The sequence below is a fragment of the Rhinatrema bivittatum genome, chromosome 3 (assembly GCF_901001135.1).
Source record: "Rhinatrema bivittatum chromosome 3, aRhiBiv1.1, whole genome shotgun sequence".
NCBI classification, from domain to species: Eukaryota; Metazoa; Chordata; class Amphibia; order Gymnophiona; family Rhinatrematidae; genus Rhinatrema; species Rhinatrema bivittatum.
This window is the reverse complement of record NC_042617.1, coordinates 336,669,180-336,695,884: the sequence shown is the minus strand read 5'-3', so window position 1 is coordinate 336,695,884 and position 26,705 is coordinate 336,669,180. Positions and strand designations below refer to the sequence as shown.

The following is a 26,705-nucleotide window of genomic DNA, read 5'->3' as shown; positions in this document are numbered from 1 at the left end:
GAATGCTCCTGGGCCAGGACCACGCCTGCGGCCCCGCCCCTGGAACGCCCCCTGATGACGCGCCGGCCCCGGCCATTCGAGTTTTTTGTGCACAAATGGGCATCTGAATATTGCCCACCCTATATGCAGGTAAGTTTGCGTGCTTGCATAGTGCTCCAATGCAGGCAAGATTACTCACATTAAGGGAAAGCATTTCTGGGGGCGGAGCTTTTCTGGGGTTACACGCATAACCCCCGAAAAGCTGCCCCTTCCACCCCCTACTCATGCCGAACCTATCTTGTAGAGGCTCGGCGGCGCGCACGAGCCCCGGGACATACGTAAGTCCCGGGGCTTTCCTAGGGGGGCATATCGGGGGCATGTCGGGGGGCATGTCGCGGCCAGCGAGTCATCATGGGTGTTCCGGGGGTGGGGCCACAGGTGTGGTTCTGGTCCAGGGGCGTTCCGGGGGCATGGCCGTGGCCTCCGGACCACCCCCGGACTGGAACGTGGCACACGGCAGCTGGCCAGCGCGCACAAGTTACGCCTGCCTCAGGCAGGCGTAACTTGTAAAATAAAGGTAGAGGGGGGAATTAGTTAGGACTGGGGGTGGGTTAGATAGGGGAAGGGAGGGGAAGGTGGGGTGGGCCAGAAGGAAAGTTCCCTCCAAGGCTGCTCTGATTTCGGAAAGGCCTCGGAGGGAATGGAGGATGGCTGTGCGGCTCGGCGCGCGCAGGCTGCTGATTTTGTGCAGCCTTCCACACGCCAACCCTGTATTTTATAACATGCGCACGGCATCGCACGCATGTTATAAAATCGGGACTAGATTTGTTCGTGCCGGGTTGCGTGAACAAATCTACTCCCACGCGCACCTTTTAAAATCTACCACTTTGGGAAGAGGACAGGGGTTTCTTGGGGGTGGGGGTGTATGTGTGATTGGTATCCTGCACTTGTTAACTGCTTGTGCACCAATCTCTATTCTTAAATTTGCAACAATGCTGCCAAAGTAAATTTAATGCAGATTTTTAAATACCATAGTATTAAGTAATGAGCTGATTATCAGAGTTTTTGCATATTTAAATAAGTTGTTGCATTAAAATTAGCACATTGTTTCTAAAATGTATGCTTTTGGTGGTAGTAACAATGTATCAGCATTGGTACCTGTGCATTACACAGCATATTCAGATGCATTAACACACTATAACCCTAGTGTCCTTTAATACACTGACCCCTTGATTAGTCCAGTCTTTAATCTAGCAAATCACTGATCTACATTTAGGCATTTATTCAAATCACCTTAAATGCAAGAGTGCATGAACTCCATCTTTTTAATATCAATAAAGTATCTGTGCCTTGCTTTGTGCTTAGCTTACTGTGCATTCACCATTCTGTCAAGTTTCTTGTTTCAGCTGACTATTGAAATATCTGTGGCAGAATCTTAGTAGGTTGCAATCCCTTTGATAGGACTTAAATAAATACAATCAATAAATGTTATGCATGAGATTTCAAGAACACATTGATCTCTTCTGTACATGTGACTATCAGACTGGAGGAGGACAGTATTAGTACTACAATGCCATGAATAAAATGTGGTAAAGCAAGGGCTGGATCAGCCTGTCCTCCAAATTGGAATTCTATACACTTTCGGCCCAATTTTAAATGGCCCGCACGCGTAAAAAATGGGGGTTATGTGCGTGGCCGAGCCTTGCGCACGCCGCATGCATTTTAAAAGGGGCCCAGCCGCGCACATAACCCTCATTACTTGCCAAGAGCCGGGCCGAAGACAAGGGGTGGGGAGGGGCAGGGATAGAGGTGTCGGTACAGCGGCCATTTGCCGCTGTGCTGGGGAAGTGCGGGTTGGCCGACTGCCAGCTTGTGCAAGCTGCTTCTGTTCCGGAGCAGCAGCAACTTAAAAAACAAAAACAAAACAAAACATGAAGGTAGGTAACATTTAGGGGGTGGGAAAGAGAGGGGAAGGGGAAGGGAGGTTAGGGTAGGTAGTAGGGAAGTTCCTTCCCAGTCCAAGCATGATTTTATAACATGCACGCCGGCCGGTGCATGTTATAAAATCATGTGTCCATGTGCGCTTGCCGGGTAGCGCGTGCCCATGGATGTGCGTACATATTTTTAAAAAATCTACCCCTTTATCTTCAGCTTTGTAGACACATTTGGAATAGTCATTCATATGATCTTAAAAGCTCTTGTACTACATCTTTAGATAATTCTTATTTGTTCCAATAAAAGGTATCATGACTTACATAGGTTCAGGTTTTTTCCAGGATCAATAACAACTTGATCTATGACTGACTATGGCAAGAGTGATCCTTGAGAGCTATAAATTGGTTGGGTATTCATGGTATTACAAATGTATATGCATGAGAGAGATTTCATAAATTGTATGCACATCCTTTTCATGTATATTCATGAGGGGTATCCTAAAACTCAACAGGTTTGCAGGTTTCGAAGACTAGAGGTTCTCTACCTCTGGTCTATGGTATCCTTCATTCTGCTCAAAGTCTTGTAGTCTGAGTCTCTGTGCAAGCAACATGTGCAAGCTGAGTTCCAAAATAAACTTTCTTCCATCTGGTTAATCTCCCTCACATATAGTATGCTTGTAGATCCATTTGTTTTCTGATTGCTATCACAGAATCCTATCTCATCTTCCTCAATGATCCTTTTTTCTAGTATGTGGGCTCTGTAATTGAAACATGAGCTGGTATGGATGCAAGGTTAAGGATCTTTTTGGCACACACACCTAAAAGAGTCTTCATGTCTAACTCTGAAAATAAAAATCATATCAAAGTCCTTTAGGTCTGCAAGTACTTCTCAGTCAAAGAAAATATTACAGAAATAGCTTTGAGCAAGAATGGTCATACTGGATAGCTAAGAACGCATGATGGCATTGCTTACCGTTAGAATGCGTCAGACAGTTCACATTCTCCGTCCCTGCAGACGTTTGCATTGTTTCCAATGGGATTACCCATGCCTGTAGATTTCTGTCATGTTTTAACTGACAACACTCTACTGAAAAGAGGAGACGTATGAATAGATGCTGAGACTATTTTACTTATTGTTGAGTTACCCATCTTTATGGTGATGATGTGAAGAAAATTAATGAAGGAAAATCTGACAATAATTGCTCTACAGTGGCTGCATATCATTTGAGCGATAACAGCAATCTGATTATGACTCTAATGAAAGAGGCTGGCAAAAAAAAAAAAAATCCCTTGTGTTCCTTATTTGAAGAAAAGAAAGATAGTTGCTGCTTGCGACTCTACTCTTCTATAAGGGAGTCAGGAAAGCAGACAAAGACCTGCACCTAGGAGGAAGTATAGGTGTTCTTCTGTACTAATAATTGGACACTGAATCCCATTACAAAAACGTAACTAGAGAACTCAGGGTTCTATTTATAATTACTTGGACCATTGACAAATCACAACCCATAAGTGGTCCATGGACAATTTCTAAGTGAGTCACAAGACGACCCCCCCCCCCCCCTCCCGGGGTAAAATTAAGAATAAATAGCAGGAGAAACACTCCACAGTTTGTTGCAGATTTTAAAACTATGTCTAACTACTCTAACTGCTCTGCCATCTGACTTAGTGAGCCCTTTAAATGTTAAATAACATAATAAAAAAAATGTAGGGAGCCAAGGAGAATATGTCTACATAGGAGTGACTTGTTTTTGCGGTTGGTCCCATACTCCGCCATAAAGCTTTTAATGGCTTTCCTAGGCAGAAGTCTAACATGAATCAATGAGTTAAAATAAGCTTGCTTGGTTTATAAAAAAAAATCTCTATAACCCCTTGACATTAATAAGATTTAATATATACAGTGTGCAATGTCATGCACTATGCTCCATGTTTAACGTCTAATGTTTAATTATCTACTAGACAGGAGGAAGAATGTATAAATTGCAAGACAATTTAATTTGTGGAACACAAAATCATTTTATCCCATTGGGAACTTGCTGTTATCCATATATTTTAAACAGATAAATACATAAATGTAGAAAATATATACAGTAGATGTATTTATCCCTCTTTGTTCATAAATTTTGAAAAAATTGGATATAGGTAATTCTGAATACAAATATGATGAATCAAGAAGCTGTCATATATGATTTAAATGAAGTCTTTGATTGCTTTGGCTAGAATTTGACTCTTAGTTGGCCTGTATTGATTTATATGTAAGATCAAGGGAGGCAGGCAGTCAGTACAGGAGTGGGAGGCAGCAGAGCAGTGTCAGGAGGAAATCCTCAATAATGTTTTGAGATTCCAAAGATCCTTTATTATTCACCCTGAATACTTGTACTTAATGTTTCTCCAGGGCATACAAATCCCGGATAGCTGGTCAAATGTCAAATGAGCAAAGGGGATACTTTTCTGCCTTTTATTGGAGCAAGCTCATTTAAAATGTTATCATGCTATGTAGTCAAAAAATAAACTTTTTTGGTCTGCCTTGTTTTAGTGAATTGCTCTATGGCCAGGATTTTGTTCAGCGAAACAGTGATATGAATACAGATTCTGATCAGCTGTAAAACAGAAGACAGACTTTTTTTTTTTTTTATTTGCAAATTTGTAGTCAACACTAAAGTTGAATTAGTACAAGTTTGAGACTCGTGAGCAGCAGTGCCAGTTGTCAAATCTTCTGCTCTGTGCAGTCATGATGCTCTCAGGTCACCCATGGGACTTGACAGTTCACACCGGTGGTTTCTGTTTTTTTTATGCAGCTGCACACCTGGCACACACCTTTGTCATGTCACACCATCATTTTCCCTCCCTTCCACTTAATATTAATTTATTCACTCCTTCACTGTTTGCCAATGGGTCTGCCACTGTCAACGTTCAGTGGAAGGACCAATTCTCTTTCAGAGAGCTGTCCTATCAGAATTCCTAAAGGGGAATGGTCCTTTTACTGGCAGCTATCAGATGAGGGACCAATTGACTGCCAAAGCCTGCCCGGAAGAGAGGCAAGAGGTCTTTTCTAGCTGGAGTTTCCGGGGGGGGGGGGGATTTGAAGGATTCAGGGGATCTAGAGAGGTTGGGAATGGTGGAAAGGGGTTCCACCCCAGCCTGGCTAAGTTGTATTTAAGGTAAGAGGGAGGGTAGCAGGGAGTTGGAAGGCCCGGCTTATATTTTTTTAAAAATGAGAGGAAGGTTTGAGAGGAAGGGGGGGGGGGGGTCCACTCTGGTCTGGCTAATGGGGTTAGGCCTGCTTAGGAAGATACTTAACTGGCTGACCAGGCCCACCCGAGTGGGTTCAGTGGTTCCTCTTACTGTGGGAACTTACACCTGCCTCTGCCCAGGCATTAAATTTCATATGGTAAAAGGAGGCGTGACAGGCAGCCTCCCCACTAGCACAACTCCTTGCATTACAGAGACATAGCTAATAAGGATATTGCTTTGCAATTAGAATGAGCCATACTATATACCTGGATAAGGTTAGCACCAAATAACCCAGTCTAAAACACGAGTAACCCCCCCGTAGGAGCCAATGTAATAAGCACAGTTTATTACATTGGATCCTTAGAAAGCCCACATCAGTCAAGTGTGTTGGGTCAGCTTTATGAAATTAAAATGTATTTGTCAAGTGAAACTTTTTTTTAGAAAAAAAGGATTTATTTGTTGTTATCCATTCCCTCATTCCCACACAACTAGTCTATGATAGAGGTCTACAAAATCATGAAAGGACTTAAATAAGTTAATATAAATCAGTTATTTACTCTCTCAGATAATAGAAGGATCAGAGGGCACTCCGTGAAGTTAACAAGTAGTTCATTTAAAACAAATCGAAGACAATTATTTTTTACTTTGTGCATAGTTAAGCTCTGGAATTCATTGCCAGAGGATGTGGTTATGGCAATCAGTGTAACTGGGTTTAAAAAAGGTTTGGATAAGTTCCTAGAGGAAAAGTCCATAAACTGCTATTAATTAATAAGCAATAGTAGCTTATTATTTATTTAATGTTTGGGTACTTGCCAAGTGCCTGTGACTTGGATTGGCCACTGTTGAAAACAGGATGCTAGGCTTGATGGACCCTAGGTCTGACCCAGTATGGCATATCTTATGTTCTACAATGTAGTGCTAATGAGGATTCCAAAAGCATACCTCTGTTGATTCTAGCTATTTTAGAATGCCATTGCCCAAATTGTAAAAGGTTGTTCCTTAAAGGATCATATAACTCCTGTCGTGAAGAGCCTACATTGGCTTCCCATGGAATATATGGTGCAGTTTATGTTCAATCAATTTTGTTATTGGTATATCAAGAACACAAAATCATGAAACAAGTACAACAAGCACAGCAAGTTTGGTACATCCTAGGGAGGAGATAAATGAATAGGATAAGGTATGTCATACAAAACCAGAAATATACGATGCATGGAAAACAAAGAAGTACCAACTAGTGATTAGCAATATATCTTTGTACAAGATTCCACATTTTTTATATTACAAAAGCCCGATCAGTTTTGTCCACAGCAGCAACCTCAAAGTTATGGACAAGGCATTCTGTATTCCACCAAAAGATAATATTCAATAAAGAACAGTCTTTCCAGCATCCCAGAACACACTGACATGCAATCAAAAGGAGAATATTAAATAGTACACCTTCAGTAAGAGAGGGGTACTGAGAAAGTACAGTAGCCTTCAAAAGAGCTATAGAATAAGAAACTGGAAAATGTAAGGAAAAAATTGTAGAGTAATTTCCAATACTTTTTGCCATAAACGTTGAACATTATTACAACAAAACAACTAATGATCCAAATATTAGGTTCAGAATTATAGAACCAATATAATGCAGAAATAGAAGCATCCATCCTATGTAGTTTCATCAGAGGCCAGAAAGCCCAGTGAGCAAGATAGAAATTAGACCGAAGTAAGGAGACTGAAATATTCCCATTGCTTATCCAATAAGGTCACATTAAGTTCATGTTCCCATACTTTTTCTACCCCCTTAGATGCTTTATTATGGTCATCTTTAAGTATTTTATAAAAGCCAGTGGCCAAATGGCCATTAGCCAACAATCATACATAGGTACGCAGTATAGTAGGTTCACTATAAAGAAAAGGAGAAGTCAATCCTTGAAGAAGAAATACAAAGCTTGAACTATCAGGTCGATACAGAAAAACCCGCGGGACAGCTGGCGAGCGCCCGCTCTCCCGATGCATGCCCAGGCCACTCTCCTGGACACACGATTCAGTAAAAAAAAAATATTTAAATGAGGGCCCATGGTAAAAGGAGGTGCTAGGGACATTAGCACGGCACTAGCATCTCCTTTTTGACAGAAGCAGTGGCTGTCAGCGGGTTTGAAAGTCGACGCTCAATTTTTCCAGCGATGGTTCTCAAGCCCACTGACAGCCACGGGTTTGGAAAACGGATGCCAGCTGAATTGAGTGGCCATCTTCCAACCCATAGGCTGCAGGCAGATTTTAATCTATTTTTATGTTTGGGGCCTCCGACTTAATATCGCTATGATATTAAGTCAGAGGGTGTACAGAAAAGCAGTTCCCCCGTGCTGGCTGAAATTAATGCCTGCAAGAAACCTGTGAGGGAGTTGGTTGGACCATTAGATAACCGAGGGGTTAAAGGGGCTCTTAGGGAAGATAAGACCATTGCAGAAAGACTAAATGAATTCTTTGCTTCCGTGTTTACTAATGAGGATGTTGGGGAGATAACAATTCCGGAGGTGGTTTTCAGAGGTGATGAGTCAGACGAACTGAACAAAATCACTGTGAACATGGAAGATGTAGTAGGCCAGATTGACAAATTAAAGAGTAGCAAATCACCTGGACCAGATGGTATGCATCCTAAGGTACTGAAGGAACTAAAAAATGAAATTTCTGATCAATTAGTTAAAATTTGTAACCTATCATTAAAATCATCCATTGTAGCTGAAGATTGGAGGGTGGCCAATGTAACCCCAATATTTAAAAAAGGCTCCAGGGATGATACGGGTAACTATAGACCAATGAGTCTGAATTCAGTGCCGGGAAAAATAGTGAAACTATTCTCAAGATCAAAATCATAGAGCATATAGAAAGACATGATTTAATGGAACACAGTCAACATGGATTTACCCAAGGGAAGTCTTACCTAACAAATTTGCTTCATTTTTTTGAAGGGGTTAATAAATATGTGGATAAAGGTGAACCAGTAGATGTAGTGTATTTGGATTTTCAGAAGGCGTTTGACAAAGTCCCTCAGGAGAAGCTTCTACGAAAACTAAAAAGTCATGGGATAAGAGGTGATGTCCTTTCGTGGACTAGGAACTGGTTAAAATACAGGAAACAGAGTAGGATTAAATGATCAATTTTCTCAGTGGAAAAGGGTAAACAGTGGAGTGCCTCAGGGATCTGTACTTGGACCAGTGCTTTTCAATGTAGTTACATGATGTTAGGTTCCATATTAGGAGCTACCACCCAGAAAAAAGATCTAGGCATCATAGTGGATAATACTTTAAAATCGTCAGCTCAGTGGCTGCAGCAAGCAAAAAAGCAAACAGAATGTTAGGAATTATTAGGAAGGGAATGGTTAATAAAACAGAAAATGTCATATGCCTCTGTATCACTCCATGGTGTGACTGCACTTTGAATACTGTGTACAATTCTGGTCGCCGTATCTCAAAAAAGATATAGTTGCAATGGAGAAGGTACAGAGAAGGGCAACCAAAATGATAAAGGGGATGGAACAGCTCCCCTATGAGGAAAGGCTGAAGAGGTTAGGGCTGTTCAGCTTGGAGAAGAGACATCCACTCCAGCCAGTGTATGGATTTCCATCCAATACTGAATAGTGGATTACTCCATAGAGGACAGTTTGGACATGGTGCCGAGCAGTGCGTGGATGCTGCCCTTAACCTTGGGCTGCATGCAGAGAGATAGCAGGGGGCAGTTGTGTATTTACCTGGCATCAGGGGTGGCCAATGTAACCCCAATATTTAAAAAAGGCTCCAGGGGTGATCCGGGGTAACTATAGACCAGTGAGCCTAACTTCAGTGCCGGGAAAAATAGTGGAAACAATTCCGGAGGTGGTTTTCAGAGGTGATGAGTCAGACGAACTGAACAAAATCACTGTGAACATGGAAGATGTAGTAGGCCAGATTGACAAATTAAAGAGTAGCAAATCACCTGGACCAGATGGTATGCATCCTAAGGTACTGAAGGAACTAAAAAATGAAATTTCTGATCAATTAGTTAAAATTTGTAACCTATCATTAAAATCATCCATTGTAGCTGAAGATTGGAGGGTGGCCAATGTAACCCCAATATTTAAAAAAGGCTCCAGGGATGATACGGGTAACTATAGACCAATGAGTCTGAATTCAGTGCCGGGAAAAATAGTGAAACTATCCTCAAGATCAAAATTGTAGAGCATATAGAAAGACATGATTTAATGGGACACAGTCAACATGGATTTACCCAAGGGAAGTCTTGCCTAACAAACCTGCTTCATTTTTTTGAAGGGGTTAATAAACACGTGGATAAAGGTGAACCGGTAGATGTAGTGTATTTGGATTTTCAGAAGGCGTTTGACAAAATCCCTCATGAGAGGCTTCTACGAAAACTAAAAAGTCATGGGATAGGAGGCGATGTCCTTTCATGGATTACAAACTGGTTAAAAGACAGGAAACAGAGAGTAGGACTAAATGGTCAATTTTCTCAGTGGAAAAGGGTAAACAGTGGAGTGCCTCAGGGATCTGTACTTGGACCGGTGCTTTTCAATATATATATCAATGATCTGGAAAGGAATACGATGAGTGACGTTATCAAATTTGCAGATGATACAAAATTATTCAGAGTAGTTAAATCACAAGCAGACTGTGATACATTACAGGAGGACCTTGCAAGACTGGAAGATTGGGCATCCAAATGGCAGATGAAATTTAATGTGGACAAGTGCAAGGTGTTGCATATAGGGAAAAATAACCCTAGCTGTAGTTACACGATGTTAGGTTCCATATTAGGAGCTACCACCCAAGAAAGAGATCTAGGCGTCATAGTAGATAATACATTGAAATCGTCAGCTCAGTGTGCTGCAGCAGTCAAAAAAGCAAATAAAATGTTAGGAATTATTAGGAAGGGAATGGTTAATAAAACGGAAAATGTCATAATGCCTCTATATCGCTCCATGGTGAGACCACACCTTGAATACTGTGTACAATTCTGGTCGCTGTATCTCAAAAAAGATATAGTTGCAATGGAGAAGGTACAGAGAAGGGCAACGAAAATGATAAAGGGGATGGAACAGCTCCCCTATGAGGAAAGGCTGAAGAGGTTAGGGCTGTTCAGCTTGGAGAAGAGACGGCTGAGGGGGGATATCATAGAGGTCTTTAAGATCATGAGAGGTCTTGAACGAGTAGATGTGACTCGGTTATTTACACTTTCAAATAATAGAAGGACTAGGGGGCATTCCATGAAGTTAGCAAGTAGCACATTTAAGACTAATCGGAGAAAATTCTTTTTCACTCAACGCACAATAAATCTCTGGAATTTGTTGCCAGAGGATGTGGTTAGTGCAGTTAGTGTAGCTGGGTTCAAAAAAGGTTTGGATAAGTTCTTGGAAGAGAAGTCCATTAACTGCTATTAATCAAGTTTACTTAGGGAATAGTCACTGCTATTAATTGCATCAGTAGCATGGGATCTTCTAGGTGTTTGTGTAATTGCCAGGTTCTTGTGGCCTGGTTTGGCCTCTGTTGGAAACAGGATGCTGGGCTTGATGGACCCTTGGTCTGACCCAGCATGGCAATTTCTTATGTTCTTATGTTCTTATGTTCCTTGGTTCTTGGTATCACGGCGTTGGCGTTGCCATGTGGTGCCACATTATCGGGATGTGCTGTTGTGGCGCCGAGTATGTGGTAGGCCCTAGATGTAAGGGGGATGGCCAGTGGGCAGTACAAATGGGGAGCCAGGGAGGATCAGGGGCAGTCCTTGGGAGGAGGGGAAACCACCATTAGGGGATTCAAACTCTGTGGGCATTCGGGACAGGGGGCAAGCCGATTCTGCTTGCCCCTTTCACTTATCTCTGTGCTGTGGCTGCTGTCTCATCACCTGTGCTCATATGAGGGTAAGTTTTTAATCTCCTGCCATCCCTGCATATATAATTAGAACCAGGTGATCTGTTGATTTGGCATGGATCAGCACACATAAAAAAGAAAAAAATAGATTTATTAAAAAAAACCCCAATAAAAATCAAGCAGCAAGCACGGAGGAAAGGCTTTGATTGTCCAACAAATTTTGGGGTCAAAGCCACAGGGCAGCTGCCCAAGTCCCTTACTCATCCTGGCATGGGGGGAGGGGGCGGCTAATTGTTCCATCCCACTCCTTGAGGAGCCGAGGGGAGCACAGCCTCCAGCAACCCCTGGAGGTGGGTCGAGAGTTGGGATGGGCTCAGATGCCACTGAAGAAAAAGCATGGCTGTGCACAAGGCCCATGCAGCTGATACAGCCATGGAAGGGGCGTAGCCAGATGTAGGCAGCTCAGGAGGGGGAACAGAACAAGGGCATGGTAGAGTGTGGAATCTTGCAGGTTCTGGCAGTGAATCCCAAGCCCAGCAGCAAGCCCCTCAGCCAGTTGGATGGGCACCAAAGGAGTACTCCCTGGTTTGCCCAGACAGTTTTTCTATGCTTGGGGGGGGGGGGGGGGGGGGCACGAGCAGAGTGCCTGGCTGGAGGAGGTCAGCAGGCAAGCCACCTGGCCTCTTCTTTTCCCCTGCCACCAAGCCAGGTAAAACCTTGGAGATCTGACAAGTCTGTGCTGACTGGATGGGGTTACAGTGGTTCTCTCTGCTTCTACCCCAACATGCCAATGCAGAGCTGGCAGTTTGGGGGCATTCCCACACCTAGTTCTTGGTTTGCAGTTCAGACACCATGGCCTCAGCCACAAGACAGTGGCCAGTGGTTACCTGCACCACAACCTATGGGGGTCTCTATGGCACCCACCGCTCTCCTTGCGGGGTGTCCCTTGGCTCCTGTTGTACAGCACACTTTAGGATCATCTGCTTCAGCCCTGGCCACTCCTATACCTTACGCAGAGACCTTCAGCTACCCAAATAGAACTCTTGCAGCAAGAGCAAGAGCAGCATCCTCTGAGACTGCTCAAGATCTCACTTGCGACCCATCAGGAGTGGTGCAGTTGCCAGAGGGTGAGTCTAAGATTATTGTTTCTGGAGTCAAAGATGTGGAGGCACATGGGGTCACTCAAGTAGTTGAAAGTATGAAGGGCCCTGGGTATAAGCATAAGCGCTGAGGCAGGAGGCACTCCTGTGGTTCTGACACATCCAGCACCAGGAGTTTCTCCTCAGTGTCATTCTCTGGCTCCCAGGGTTCTTCAGTCATGGAGGGGGGCCAGAAGCTCTGCCATAGCGGGAGTGGGGGCTACCTGCTATGGGTACCATGAAGCAACTTTGTCAGGGTGTTCTGCATTCCCTCCAGCATCGTGTTATAGGGATGTGAATCGTTTTAGGACGATTAAAATTATCGTCCGATAATTTTAATATCGTCTTAAACCGTTATGGAACACAATACAATAGAGATTCTAACGATTTATCGTTATAAATCGTTAGAATCGTGAGCCGGCACACTAAAACCCCCTAAAACCCACCCCCGACCCTTTAAATTAAATCCCCCACCCTCCCGAACCCCCTCCCAAATGACTTAAATAACCTGCGGGTCCAGCGGCGGTCCGGAACGGGCTCCTGCTACTGAATCTTGTTGTCTTCAGCCGGCGCCATTTTCCAAAATGGCGCCGAAAAATGGCGGCGGCCATAGACGAACACGATTGGACGGCAGGAGGTCCTTCCGGACCCCCGCTGGACTTTTGGCAAGTCTTGTGGGGGTCAGGAGGCCCCCCCCAAGCTGACCACAAAGCCATAGGCTGAGAAGGATCTGCCTGCCCAATTATGGATGCTAGATGTGCAAAGGAACAAACCAGATTATTAATGGTCCCCATGACTCTCTTAGTGGCTGTTGGTGGCTCATGCTGCTTGCGCCTTTTTTTCAGGAACTGTCGTCCCTTCTGGGCCTTCCAGTAAACTAAAGATATCTATGTATTAGATACACATAACACGATAGAGATGTGAATCGTGTCCTCGATCGTCTTAACGATCGATTTCGGCGAGGCGCCGGAACCCTCGCTGAACGACCTCCTGCAGTCGATCTCCTGCCGGCGCCATTTTCCGTACGAAAACGATTCGCGGCGGGAAATCGCTCCCTGACCCCCGCTGGACCTCCAGGAACTTTTGGCCAGCTTGGGGGGGGCCTCCTGACCCCCACAAGACTTGCCAAAAGTCCAGCGGGGGTCCGGAAGGACCTCCTGCCGTCCAATCGTGTTCGTCTATGGCCGCCGCCATTTTTTGGCGCCATTTTGGAAAATGGCGCCGGCTGAAGACAACAAGATTCAGTAGCAGGAGCCCGTTCCGGACCGCTGCCGTTCCGGACCGCCACTGGACCCGAAGGTTATTTAAGTCATTTGGGGGGGGGGGGATTTAATTTAAAGGGTCGGGGGTGGGTTTTAGGGGGTTTTAATGTGCCGGTTTTGCGATTTTACGTTTTTTCGATTTTTCACGATTTTTCACGATTTTTCATGATATTTTACCCCCCCAAACGGCAACAATACGATTCCCTCCCCCTCCCAGCCGAAATCGATCCTATTTAGACACCACTGTTAGCGCACATTGGGACTATGAAAGATTTGCCTAGCTCAACTATGATGAGCAATTTAGAGAGTGTCTAAACTGACACAGTTTAGAGTCATGGGGTTCCCATGACGTTGAGTTGTGGCTTACCAATATGATTGGTGGAAGCTCTGATCTGCCTGCAAACAATCAGCCCTTTTGAGCCCAAGGCAATTCACAAAGCCAGGATTGAGCATGGAGAACTGCATCAGAGGCATGCTGGAGATTTAATAAAGGGAGTTGTGCCACAGAGGATTGTAAATACAAGCACATTTGCACCATCTGTTCAGCAGAATACACAGCTACCAAATGCCCCAGGAATGGCCCTAATATGAGAGGCAAATGAAAATTTCCATAGAACCCCCATCTGCAGTGCTTTGGACGGTATTGGAGAAAAGCTTGAAATTCTACTCAGACCAGGATGACGCCACTGTTCTGTGCAAAGGCTTTAAAGAGTTTTAGAATCCCTTACCAGGACCCTCTGGTCAAAACATATTGCAGAAATGCACCCTCTGAAACTTTATTCATTCCCATAGTAAGGAAAACATTGGCAACAGAACTGACCTTAGGAAGGGTCACAGGCATGTTCCCGCATCTATCTTTTGAAGACATGATTATGAAACCCCTTGCTGTTGTGCCAAAGAAAGAGCTGGGTAAATACAGGCTGATCACAACCTATCTAGATAGAAGTTATGTTATTGACTTTATCCCTCAGGAGTCATGCACAGTTCAATATGTGTCATTTGATAGCACTTAAGATCTGCTCAGGAAGTGTGGAGAAGGGTCATTCATGGCGAAGGCCAACATAGAATCTGCCTTCCGCCTCCTTTCCATACACCCGCATAGCTTCCCTCTGCTTGGGTTCTCATTCAATGGTGCTTTCTACTTTGATAAGTATATGTTGCTGATGGGTTGTTCCATTTCATGCACTTATTTCGAGACATTCAGCACCTTCCTACACTGGGAGCTTTTTCGGTGTACGGGACTGGCAAGAGTCATCCACTACCTTGATGACTTCCGATTTGTTGGCCCCCACAATTCAGGCATGTGTTTCTGGCTATTTGAAGGTTTCCAGAAATTGGCATGATCCCTTGGGGTCCCTGTTGCCACTGACAAGTCTGAGCCATTGACCACTGTTTTGACGTTTCTCGGCATCAAGCTGGACTCTACGCTGATGGTCTCTGGACTCCCAGCTGATAAACTGGTGAAGCTGTCATTACAGGTCCACAACATGGGCCACAGCTATAAGATCACCCTGGGCATGCACTCAGTCCCTCATAGGGTGTCTCGCTTTTGAGTGCAGGGTCATCCCCATGGAGTGGGTGCTCCTGCACAGATTGATAATTCCAGCTTTGACACTAAGGAAGAGTCATCACAAGATAAGGGTCATGCATTTGATGCAGGAGGATCTGGTAGTATGGGAACGGTTCCTGGCTGACTTTAATGGTGCCATGGTCTGGCTGCCCCCATTGTATCTAATTAGAAATGTGAATCGTGTCCTCGATCGTCTTAACGATCAATTTCGGCTGGGAGGGGGAGGGAATCGTATTGTTGCCATTTGGGTGTTTAAAGTATCGTGAAAATCATGAGCCGGCACACTAAAACCCCCTAAAACCCACCCCCGACCCTTTAAATTAAATCCCCCACCCTCCCGAACCCACCCCCAAATGCCTTAAATTACCTGGGGGTCCAGCGGCGGTCCGGAACGGCAGCGGTCCGGAACGGCCTCCTGCAATTGAATCGTGTTGTCTTCAGCCGGCGCCATTTTTCAAAATGGCGGCGCAAAATGGCGGCGGCCATAGACCAACATGATTTGACTGCAGGAGGTCGTTCCAGACCCCCGCTGGACTTTTGGCAAGTCTTGTGGGGGTCAGGAGGCCCCCCCAAGCTGGTCAAAAGTCACTGGGAGTCCAGCGGGGGTCCAGAAAACGATCTCCTGCCGTGAATCGTTTTCCGTACGGAAAATGGCGCCGGCAGGAGATCGACTGCAGGAGGTCGTTCAGCGGGGGTTCAGCGGACCTCCTGCAGGACCTCCTGCAGGAGGTCCTGCAGGAACGACCTCCTGCAGGAGGTCGTTCAGCGGGGGTTACCCCCGCTGAACGACCTCCTGCAGTCGATCTCCTGCCGGCGCCATTTTCCGTACGGAAAACGATTCACAGCAGGAGATCGTTTTCCGGACCCCCGCTGGACCCCCAGGGACTTTTGGCCAGCTTGGGGGGGCCTCCTGACCCCCACAAGACTTGCCAAAAGTCCAGCGGGGGTCTGGAACGACCTCCTGCAGTCAAATCATGTTGGTCTATGGCCGCCGCCATTTTGCGCCGCCATTTTGAAAAATGGCGCCGGCTGAAGACAACACGATTCAATTGCAGGAGGCCGTTCCGGACCGCTGCCGTTCCGGACCGCCGCTGGACCCCCAGGTAATTTAAGGCATTTGGGGGGGGGTTCGGGAGGGTGGGGGATTTAATTTAAAGGGTCGGGGTGGGTTTTAGGGGGTTTTAGTGTGCCGGTTTTCCTGCCCTCCCCCTTCCCCCGATTTACGATTTTTTGACGATAAATCGGGGGAATTGGTATTGTATCGTGGCCCTAACGATTTTTGACGATTTAAAATATATCGGACGATATTTTAAATCGCCAAAAAACGATTCACATCCCTATATCTAATTCTGACCTGCAACTATTCTCTGATGCCTCCGGGGGTGTCAGGTTTGGCCTGTACTGTCAGGGATCATGGTGTGCGGAAGTGTGGCCGAAGGATTGGACCAGCTTGGGTGTCACATCAAATATCACCTTCCTAGAGCATTTCCCTATTGTGGTAGCACTGCACATTTGGTGCGACCGTTTAGCTAACAGTAGGGTGGTATTCTGGTGTGACAACCTTGTGGTAGACCATATCATTAATTGCCAATCCACTAAGGGGCAGATTTTTAAAAAATACGCGAGCGCGTACTTTTGTTCGCGCACCAGGCGCGAACAAAAGTACGCAGGATTTTATAAGATACGCGCGTAGCTTATAAAATCCGGGGTCGGTGCGCGCAAGGGGGTGCACATTTGTGCAACCTGCGCGCGCCGAGCCCAGCGCGAGATGCATGTTCCCTCCGAGGCCGCTCCGATTTCGGAGCGGCCTCGGAGGGAACTTCTCTTCGCCCCCCCCCCCGGCCCTATCTAAACCCCCCCTTACCTTTGTCGGCAAAGTTACGCCTGTCGCCGGCAGCCCCGCGTCGTTTCGGGGATGCCCCCCGGACACGCCCCCTCCCGCCCCTTTTCGAAAGCCCCGGGACTTACGCGCACCGGCAGCCTATGCAAAATAGGCGTGCCGACACGCGCGGCCCTTTTAAAATCCACCCCTAAGTGTGCCCCCTTTTCTAAACTATTGAGGGATATCGTGCCAGGGTATCCGTGCCATTGGCCGGCCCCTGTCACATGGTAGGAGCACTGGATGGCCGGCGCCGTCTTTAAAAATGGTGCCGGCCATCCAGTGCTCCTACCATGTGACAGGGGCCGGCCAATGGCACGGATACCCTGTCACATGGTAAGGGCAAAGGGCCATCGGCGCCATTTTTATTAGTGGCAGCTGATGGCCCAAGAGCTGGAGATCGCTCCCGGCGCCCCCACTGGACCACCAGGTAATTTTAAAACGTTTTTGGGGGGGGATCGGGAGGGTGGGGGAGACTAAGGGAGTCAGTTTTAAAGGGTTGGGGTGGGTTTTTTATTTATCGGATCGGGCGCAGCCGATAAACAAAAAACCAATCGGGCCGGACGATAAAAATTACAAGATTTGAATCGGAACTGGAACCGAACGATTCCGGTTCCAATTCACATCTCTAATCTGCAGCATCTTTTTGTAATGGAAATCCAACGGGGCAAGAGTAACTGGGGATGGCTTCTGCTCCTTAGACTTGTAGATGAGGTATGTAGTCAGGGGTGGATGGGAAGCATTGTGGGGGGCTGTGGCAGAAGGGAAGGGAGCGGATGAACCCGACATTTTTTTAATTTTTATTTTGTTTTCCGGGATGGGAGAGAGGTTGTTTCATTTTTGTTTGTTTCATTTTAGATAGGAAAAACAAAACAAATCAACAAATGAAAAAAAAAAAAGAAGAAAATAAAAAACCCAGTGCACAACCCTAAACCCTATAACTGTGATCAGTGTTTTACTGACTAAGAAAGATCTGTTTTAGAGGACATGTAAACCTTATATTTTGCATATGAAAATTTTATTTGCTTCCCTAATATTCAGCCATTCTTCTTTCTTCACAGAAGACAATAAACAAAAATTGTAGCACTTATCTAAAGTCTGATTCTTTGAACAGTGCAATACTTTTTTTTTTCAGTTATTCTCCCACTACCTGGAATAAAAAAATGTTTTTCTTACATTTTTTTCAACTCAGCCTCTCCTCCCAACCTCTGGGACAACCACTGACTACGTCTTCATGGACGCGGTAGAGAGGTGGGGGATTGGTAGGGGGGCCCCCTCCTCATATATATCTCCAAGAAGAGGCAGCAGGGTCTCTGATTTTTTTTTCCATTGGTTACCCTCAGAAAACCCACTGTGACACTGTCTAACAGCCGGAGGGTTTCTGGGTGTGTGTTTGTCCAGCCAGGTGATTTATTTTCTGATTGATATTTTCCTGGAGATTTTTAAGTTCCTTCTTGTAATACGTTTCGTGCAACATTATGGTCATTTAAATGCATGCTGCATGCCCTGTCACTCACTGCTTCAGTGCTATAGAAAAGAATGGTTTTCAGTGTTTATATCACATATCTCTGAATATGTGTAGCGGTGACCTTGGTACACAACCAACTCCAACTTGGTACATGCCTCAGTAATTGATACAAGTTAGCATAGCTTATTGTTACTGGATGTTATATGGTAATTAATGATAATAACTGATGGAAAAGGGCATTTCTTTTTTATCAGGCTATTAAAAATGTCCTTGGTGGTATTATAAGTAAAACTGAAAACAAATACAAGATTCTAGGTAGAAGTGCATTGTGATAGATTACATTTCTTCATACCAACTTAAACAGTACGTATGAGATTTATTTACATATCTCTATTGTCATTAATTTTCTTAGAGGCTTAAAATAAGATATATAAAATTGTGCTGGTGTTGTCATTAATTAAATCTCTATTTATAAATGATCTGGAAAAGGGAGTGATGAGTGAGGTGATCAAATTTGCAGATGACACAAAATTATTCAAGGCTGTTAGATCATGAGCCAATAGTTACTTGGAATTGAAAGAGGACATAGAAAAACTAGGGGATTGGGCATCTAAATGTCACTTGAAATTTAGTATACACAACTGCAAAGTGATGCACATAAGGAAGAATGATCCAAACTGTAGGTATGCAATGCTGGGTTCTATATTAGATGTCACCACCCAGCAAAAGGATCATGGAGTCATCGTATTTTATACTTTGAAATCCTTGGCCAAATGCATGGTGGCAGTCAAAAAAGCAAATATAATGTTAGATATTATTAGGAAAGAAATGAAAAATAAAACAGAGGATTTTATAATGCCTCAGGTATCAATCCACAGTGTGGCTATACCCAGATTTATAAAATCTGCCCCTGAGGGGCAGATTTTATAAATCTGCGCACACGCGTACTTTTGTTCGCGCACCAGGTGCGAACAAGAGTACGCGGGATTTTAATAGATACGCGCGTAGCCACGCGTATCCATTAAAATCCGGGGTCGGCGCGCGCAAGGCTGCCCAAAATCGGCAGCCTGCGCATGCCGAGCCGCGCAGCCTACCTGCGTACCCTCCCCCCCCCGCACCTTCCCTTCCCTTCCCTTCCCCTACCTAACCCACCCCCCCGGCCCTATCTAAACCCCCCCTACCTTTGTCGGCAAAGTTACGCCTGCTGGAAGCAGGCGTAACTTTGCGCACGCCAGGCCGGCTGCTGCGCTCCATGTTCCGGTTCGGGGGCTGGTCCGGAGGCCGTGGCCACGCCCCCGGAACGCCCCCGGGCCGAAACCACGCCCACGGCGCCACCCCCAAAACGCGGCGTCACTCGCGACACGCCCCTGAAATGGCGCGTCACTCCCGGCACGCCCCCGACACGCCCCTTCATGCAAGCCCCGGGACTTACGCGAGTCCCAGGGCTTGTGCGCGCCGCCGAGCCTATGCAAAATAGGCTTGGCGCGCGCAGGGGGGGTTTAGGGTAGTTTTCGGGGGGTACGCGCGTATCTTACGTGCGTACCCCTTTGAAAATCTACCCCTGAGTGTTATGTGCAGTTCTTGTTGCATCATCTCAAGATAGGAACTGGAAAAGGTTTAGAGAAGGGCAATCAAAATAAGGGGTATGGAATGGCTTCCCTATGAGGAAAGGCTAAACAAATTAGGATCTTCAGCCTAGAGAAGAGATGGCTGAGAGGATATGATAGAAGTCCACCAAAATTAGGACAGAACAGGTAATTAAGGGATGAGTATTTATCCTTTTGAATAGTACTAGGACTAGAGGACATTCCATAAAACGAATTTATAATATTTAAAACAAATGGAAGAAATAATTTTATCACTCAGTGCATAATTAAACTGCAAAATTTGTTGCTATAGTATGTGGTGAAAGCTATTAGTATAGCTGGGTTTAAAAAAGGTTTAGATAAATTACTGGAAGAAAAGTCCATAAGCCAATATTAGACATGCAGACTTGAGAAAGCTACTGCTTATCCCTAGTTATGAGCAAAAAGGATTGGATTTATTCTTTGTGATCCTGCTGAGTAGACCTGGATTGGCCACCGATGAAGACAAAATGCTGGACTTAATGGACCTTTGGTCTGATTCAGTATGCCATAGCTTGTGTTCTTTGTTATAGGTATTTTAATCTTCTTATTGCCTACTTCAACAGGCTCAATAGCTGCAAATAGCTTGAGAGTCTATCCTCTATTAGTAGAGGCAAAGGGGTAGGTTTTATAAGAAGCGTGCGGGCGTACTTTTGTTCGCACAACCCTGCGCAAACAAGAGTACGCTGGATTTTAATAGATACGCATGTAGCTGTGTGTATCTTTTAAAATCCGGGGTCGGCGCGCGTAAGGGGGTGAACATTTGTGTACCTTGCTCGCGCCGAGCCCTGCGCGCGCTGCCCGTTCCCTATGAGGCTGTTCCGAAATTGGAGCGGCCTCGGAGGGAATTTTTTTTGTTGCCCCCACCTTTCCCTCCCTTCCCCTACCTAACCCACCCCCAGCCCTAACTAAATTGCCCCCCTTTTTATTTTAAAAGTTATGCCTGCCCGAGACAGGCGTAACTCACACATGCCGGCCAGCTGCCGGCACGCCATTCCCCGGCCCAGGAGCAGTTTCAGAGGCCTCGGCCACACCCCCGGAATGCCCCCGGGCTGGCACCATGCCCCCGACATGCTCCCTGACGCCCCCCGACACGCTCCCTGACACCCCCCCCCCAAGCAAAGCCCCGGGACTTACGCGCATCCCAGGCAGCCTATGCAAGATAGGCTCGTCACGTGCAGGGGGAGCTGGGGCAGGTTTTCGGGGGGGGGGAAAGGGGTACACGCGTATCTTATGCGCGTACCCCTTTGAAAATCTGCCCCAAAATGTCTAATTTAGATTAACATTACTTATATCTCAATGATTCCATAAACCTTCAGCAAATCCAATTAACATGAAAAGGTGGTTTCAGAAGATGCACTCTGTTCTCACTCTACACCCAAAGACACCCATTCTTCACAATTGTGTAGCACGGAGGTCCTCTTCCACCTGCATAGAGCAACCAGAAATGCAAGAATAAATGGATTATAGTGGGCTCAGGAAGGATAAGACCTGTGATGCAGAGACTCCCACTCTCTCAAGTGACACAAATACAAAATGCCTTCTCTGTATTGGAAAATGAAGAAGCCCTAGCAATGGAGACTGAAGTGGTATCTGAAAGGAAAGTAGAAACCCAATACGCACAGAAATTCTATAACACTTCATGGAATGCCCTCCAGTCTTTGTATTATTCAAAAGAGTAAATAACCGTTTCACATTTACCATTGAAGTCATTTCATTATTTTGTAGACCTCTATCATATCCCCCCTCAGCCATATCCAAGCTGAACAGCCCTATCCTCTTTACTCTTTCTTCACAAGGGAGCCGTTCCATTCCCGTTATCATTTTGGTCACTCTTCTCTATACCTTCTCCAGTGCAACTATATCTTTTTTGATATATGGTAACCAGAAACTGTACACAGTATTCAAGGTTCAGTCTCACTATGGAGCGATTTAGAGGCATTACGACATCCTTTGAATATTTGCCATTCCCTCCCAATAATTCCTAACATTCTGTTTGCTTTTTTGACCACTGCAGCACACTGAGCTGATGATTTCAATGTAATATCAATTATGATGCCCATCTGGGAATCAACAACCTTGTTAGAAACAACATCCAAGTGGTACAGAGAGAGTTCCAGACTCTGGGGAAGCAGATTAGAAACATGTTGAAGATTATTACCTTTTCAGAAGTGTTACCTGTTCATGGAAAGGGGAAGGAGAGGCTACGCCATATAGATAACTTCAATGTATGCTCAAAACCTGGTGTAAAGAAGAAAGTTTTGGATATATTGGGGGCTGGGGCCAAATATGGGACAAGAAAAGGCTCTATGTCAAAGATGGCTTACATCTGTCTGTGACAGGAAAAAGGATCCTAAGTGAAAAATTCAAATCATATGCTACACAAATGTGTGCCTGCTTAATCTGTGGTAAATTTTTAAGGAAAAACAACAAACAGGCCTGGATTTTCTATTGGTGCACAGCTTACTGAATTCCGTGGTAACGGGGCGGGCCTGTAAAAGCCAGCAGCAATCACACCATCTCAGTGTTATCGCTGCTGGCTTTCATACGCAATAGCGCTACCGTGAAAGGTGGTGCTATTGGGCGCACTACTGGTGGCAATAACGGGTCTTACTTTATCGCCACCAGCGAAGTTACCGCCGCGTTTGCCCCGGCTCCTCCTCTTCCGTCCTGACTCCGCCCTGACTCCATCCATATCAAGCTATCGCACGCGAAAAGGGACTTTTCACGTGCGAAAAGTCCCTTTTCAAGGGCGATACCAATAGAAAATGACCCCCATAATAATGAATATCCAAAACTATATGTGCAGACACTTTTACCAGCACATATTTTAGCGGATCTGCAGGGGGAACTTATTCTGATGTCATTGAAGAGGCATGCATGGTCTTGAGGGGCGGTACTTACAAGGAATTTATGTGGAGGCCACGGGAGAAGTCCAAAGACTGAGGCTATGAGGGGAAATTAAAGTTCAGTGTTCTGGATCCGTAGGGAGGACATATACAGTACATATACTCTGACACCATTGACAAGGCATACGTGTTCTTCACATATAGCAGCTCAACACTGTGATCTAGTGGGAGGTCCAAGGAATGAGGCTACTCAAGAGATGATGTTTTCTCTTGTCATTTTTGAAAAGTACATGCATGGGTGATAGTAGTAATAATAATAATAATAATAAATCTATAAAACTGGTTCCCTTCTATCCAGGACAATGTTGTACGCTGCAAACTTTCTTTATATCGGGGGTATATTTCTGCAACAGTTGTTGACTCATTACATTGTGAGGTAGGAGATCACTGCTTATGGAAAGGGAATTTCTAAGAAGCTAGAATTCTACTGAAAGGGAGGACTTGCCGAGATTGCCTTGCTGCAAGAGCCATGTAATGAAGCTGAGCAGACCAGTCATACCTGGATAAACGCAGCTCCAAGGAAGCCAACGACGTGTTGTGTTCAGAAGTATCATACAGGATTAGGGCAAGAATGGCGATTACAGTTCATGAAATCCTAATTTTCAGCACACTGTGCCAACTATTATAAACTACACTTGCCCAGTGAGCTATGGCATGTTAGTGGCAATGGACGGTAAAATGTCTTTTCAATGCAGTACTTTAATGCGCATTGTAGATTAATTCTCTTTATGGTGTTTGCTAATAGAGTATATAATTCTGGTCAGTAGGTGTTTAGAACAATGTGGATGGTAAATGCATTTTCTCTGCAGGGCATGGTCTCTCAATCTACTATTAGCGCTATGAGGAGGAAGCAATGGGAACTATAAGGTAGAAAGCATAACTGTCAAAGAGTTTATCATGACCATAAATAAATGTCTTGGCATCTGTCTGAAAGAATACAGCATCTATCATGTTAAAGGCTTATTTTATATCAGTCACATCTCACAAGATTCACATTTCAGTGTTTATCGAAGTGCTATGCAAATAATCACTAGTCTGTATTCCATGTTGCTAGTGAAGGCTCCCTCTTTTCTAAGATCACCCAAATGTATGTTTCTTTACTCTCTGCCTCTCTGTGAGCAGATGCCAGGCTCTCCCTGCCTTGCCTTAATGCATTGTGCTATGCTGTTACATTGGATTTCTCTGTTTTGGTTTTTTGAAAGATTCATTCCCACAGGGATGGGTGCCCGGGTTTCATCAACTCCTTTACTCCTGTAATGAACATTTTGCATTCTTACTCTGTTAAATGCCCCTGGTACATTTTTCTGGCAATTCATGTTGAGATGCTGAACTCACTGAGAAGGATGAAACAATGGGCATGAGGAGGAAGTGGCATGGTACCGTGTTGTGTGAATCTGCGAGCCTCTTCCTCAAGGCGGTTTGGGGGCTCCTTTTTGTGCAGATGTTTTTAGGGGCTTCCACTTGGAGTAGTATAATACATTATCTCAGAGGTGGCCAACTCTGGTCCTCAAGAGCCACAAACAAGCCAGATTTTCAGGATATCCACAATGAATATGCATGAGATAGATTTGCATACAATGGAGAGAGTGGATGTCCTAAAAACCTGGCTTGTTTGTGGCTCTCAAGGACCGGAGTTGGCCACCCCTGCATTACTTGCTTCATTATGATATGCCTGACCCTCATTATCTCTTTTTTTCATTATGTGCAGTCACTCTCCTAAGGTCACCAGCATCCAGAAATGCCAAGAGGACATGTTCCAACCATAATGTGAGCTCAGACTTAGGAAAGATGCTCAAAATTATAGCCCATATTTCAGTCACTATACTTACATGACTTCTAAAGCATTACTCTGCCCAACCCAAAAAAAATCAGTGCAGAAATAGGCAATACAAATAGAAACATATACGCTTTAGTGGGGAAAAACATGTTTATATTTATACTCAAGTAATATAAGAAGCTATAAAGGAGTTAGGGAAGTTGTGCATGAATATAGAAGGTAAAACAAATGTTATTTCATCACCTTTATATGCTCACTTTACCCTCAAAGCCTTATCAGCAGCTCTGTACATTATAAAAGATCATTCAAACCACATATCTTTGATGGCTGCTTTCTACCACGCTGAAGCTTTATTTTCCACTTGTTCCCTCCTAAGATCAGATATCCTGACATCTCAGGTCCTGCACTAAACAGAGCAACCTAGCACAGGAAGGACAGAGGGATGGATAAAATAATTCCCATCTGCCTCATATAACAATGGAAGCCTTCAACAGTTCATGACCTGAAACACACAACACCAGAGGAGAGAAACATTACAATTTGCAAAACTGTAATACACACACACTTGCATCCAAACCACACATCCAAGGATGCCACTTCCATGTAACCCTATTTTTTATCTTTACTTTTCCATGTAATCCTATTTTTTATCTCTATGCACCTGTCCTTAGTGCAATATTGAGGGCTACAGCTTATCCCCAGGGAGTGGGAGAATAGGATATCCCCGTTGGGCAGGGAAATTCCTATGTGTGAGGAAGATCACCTTAGTCTTAAAATTATATCTGAGGTCCACAAGAGTCCAGTTCTGTCAAACCACAGGCTGTTTCTTGTGTCCCAAAGGGTGGAGATCCCAGGGATGGGTCTCCAAAGAATTTGTCTTTTCTCTCTGTTCTTTATTCTCCAGAACTATCTGATGTGACCTCTCTTGGGGAAAGGTCTGTTACTGGAGGAAGCCAAGCTATAACAACCCAACTTCACAGACCCAGCTTCACAGACCAAAAAGGGGGGAAATACTTTCAAAGACCAAGCTTTCTCTGAGGTGATAGTCACAACAGCAGGGAGAGGAGCACATAGATCTTCTACCCCTGGCCTCTGGATCCAAGACTTGTCCCTCACCAGACTGGACCAGGGTCTCTCCACAGATAAAATCCAATAAAATATTTAAACTACAACTAACGTCTCTTTGCACAAAACTGGAGGCAGATCCTAACAGGAAAGGGGTGCACTGACAGTAGATATGTGATTCGGCCGAATCTTTTGGTTCAGCCTTTATCGGCCCACCACTGAAAATTTTGTTTCCCATGGTTCAGGCAGATTTTTTTTCGGCTGTCCTGAACTAAAAAAAAAACAAATCACCCCAACCCTTTAGATTTAATTCATTACAACCCCCCATCCTCCTGACCCCTCAAAAAACTTACTGAAAGACCCTGGTGGTCCAGCGGGGGTCCTGGGAGTGATCTCCTGCTCTCGGGCCATCAGCTGCCAGTAAACAAAATGGTGCCAGGGGCCCTTTGCCCTTACCATGTGACAGCGGTTATTGGTGCCATTGGCCGGACTCTGTCACATGGTAGGAGCAATAGATGGCTGGTGCCATCTTAAAAAATGGCATGGGCCATCCATTGCTCCTACCATGTGACAGGGGCTGACCAATGGCACCGAGAGCTCCTGTCACATGGTAAGGGCAAAGGACCATCAGCGCCATTTTGATTAGTGGCAGCTGACAGACCAAGAGGGGGAGATCACTCTTGGGACCCTGCTGGACCACCAGGGACTTTTGGTAAGTCTTGTGGGGAGGGAGGTTGGGCAAGTCTTGGGGGGGGGGTTGGGAGGGTGGGGGTTGTAATTAATTAAATTTGAAGGGTTGGGATGGGTTTGGGATTTTTGTTTTTTTTAATTGCCCTTTCTCCCCCCACAAAAATGATAAGAAAACCACACGAAATTTCGTGGGTTTTCCTATTGTTTTGTTGCCCCCCCCCCGAAACATGATGAAATAGGAAATATCGTCTATATTTCCTATTTTGTTGTAAACGAATGCACATCCCTAACTGAACGGGATCTTTTCCTAAACATCAAGTTAGACCGGGAGGCC

General features: G+C 45.0%; 1 protein-coding gene across 1 annotated transcript in view; it reads left to right on the top strand.

Moving 5' to 3' along the window:
- GRIK2 (glutamate ionotropic receptor kainate type subunit 2) overlaps positions 1 to 26,705 on the top strand; it is a 1,473,996-nt gene that overhangs the window by 633,687 nt on the left and 813,604 nt on the right. The gene's annotated exons all lie outside the window — the stretch shown is intronic.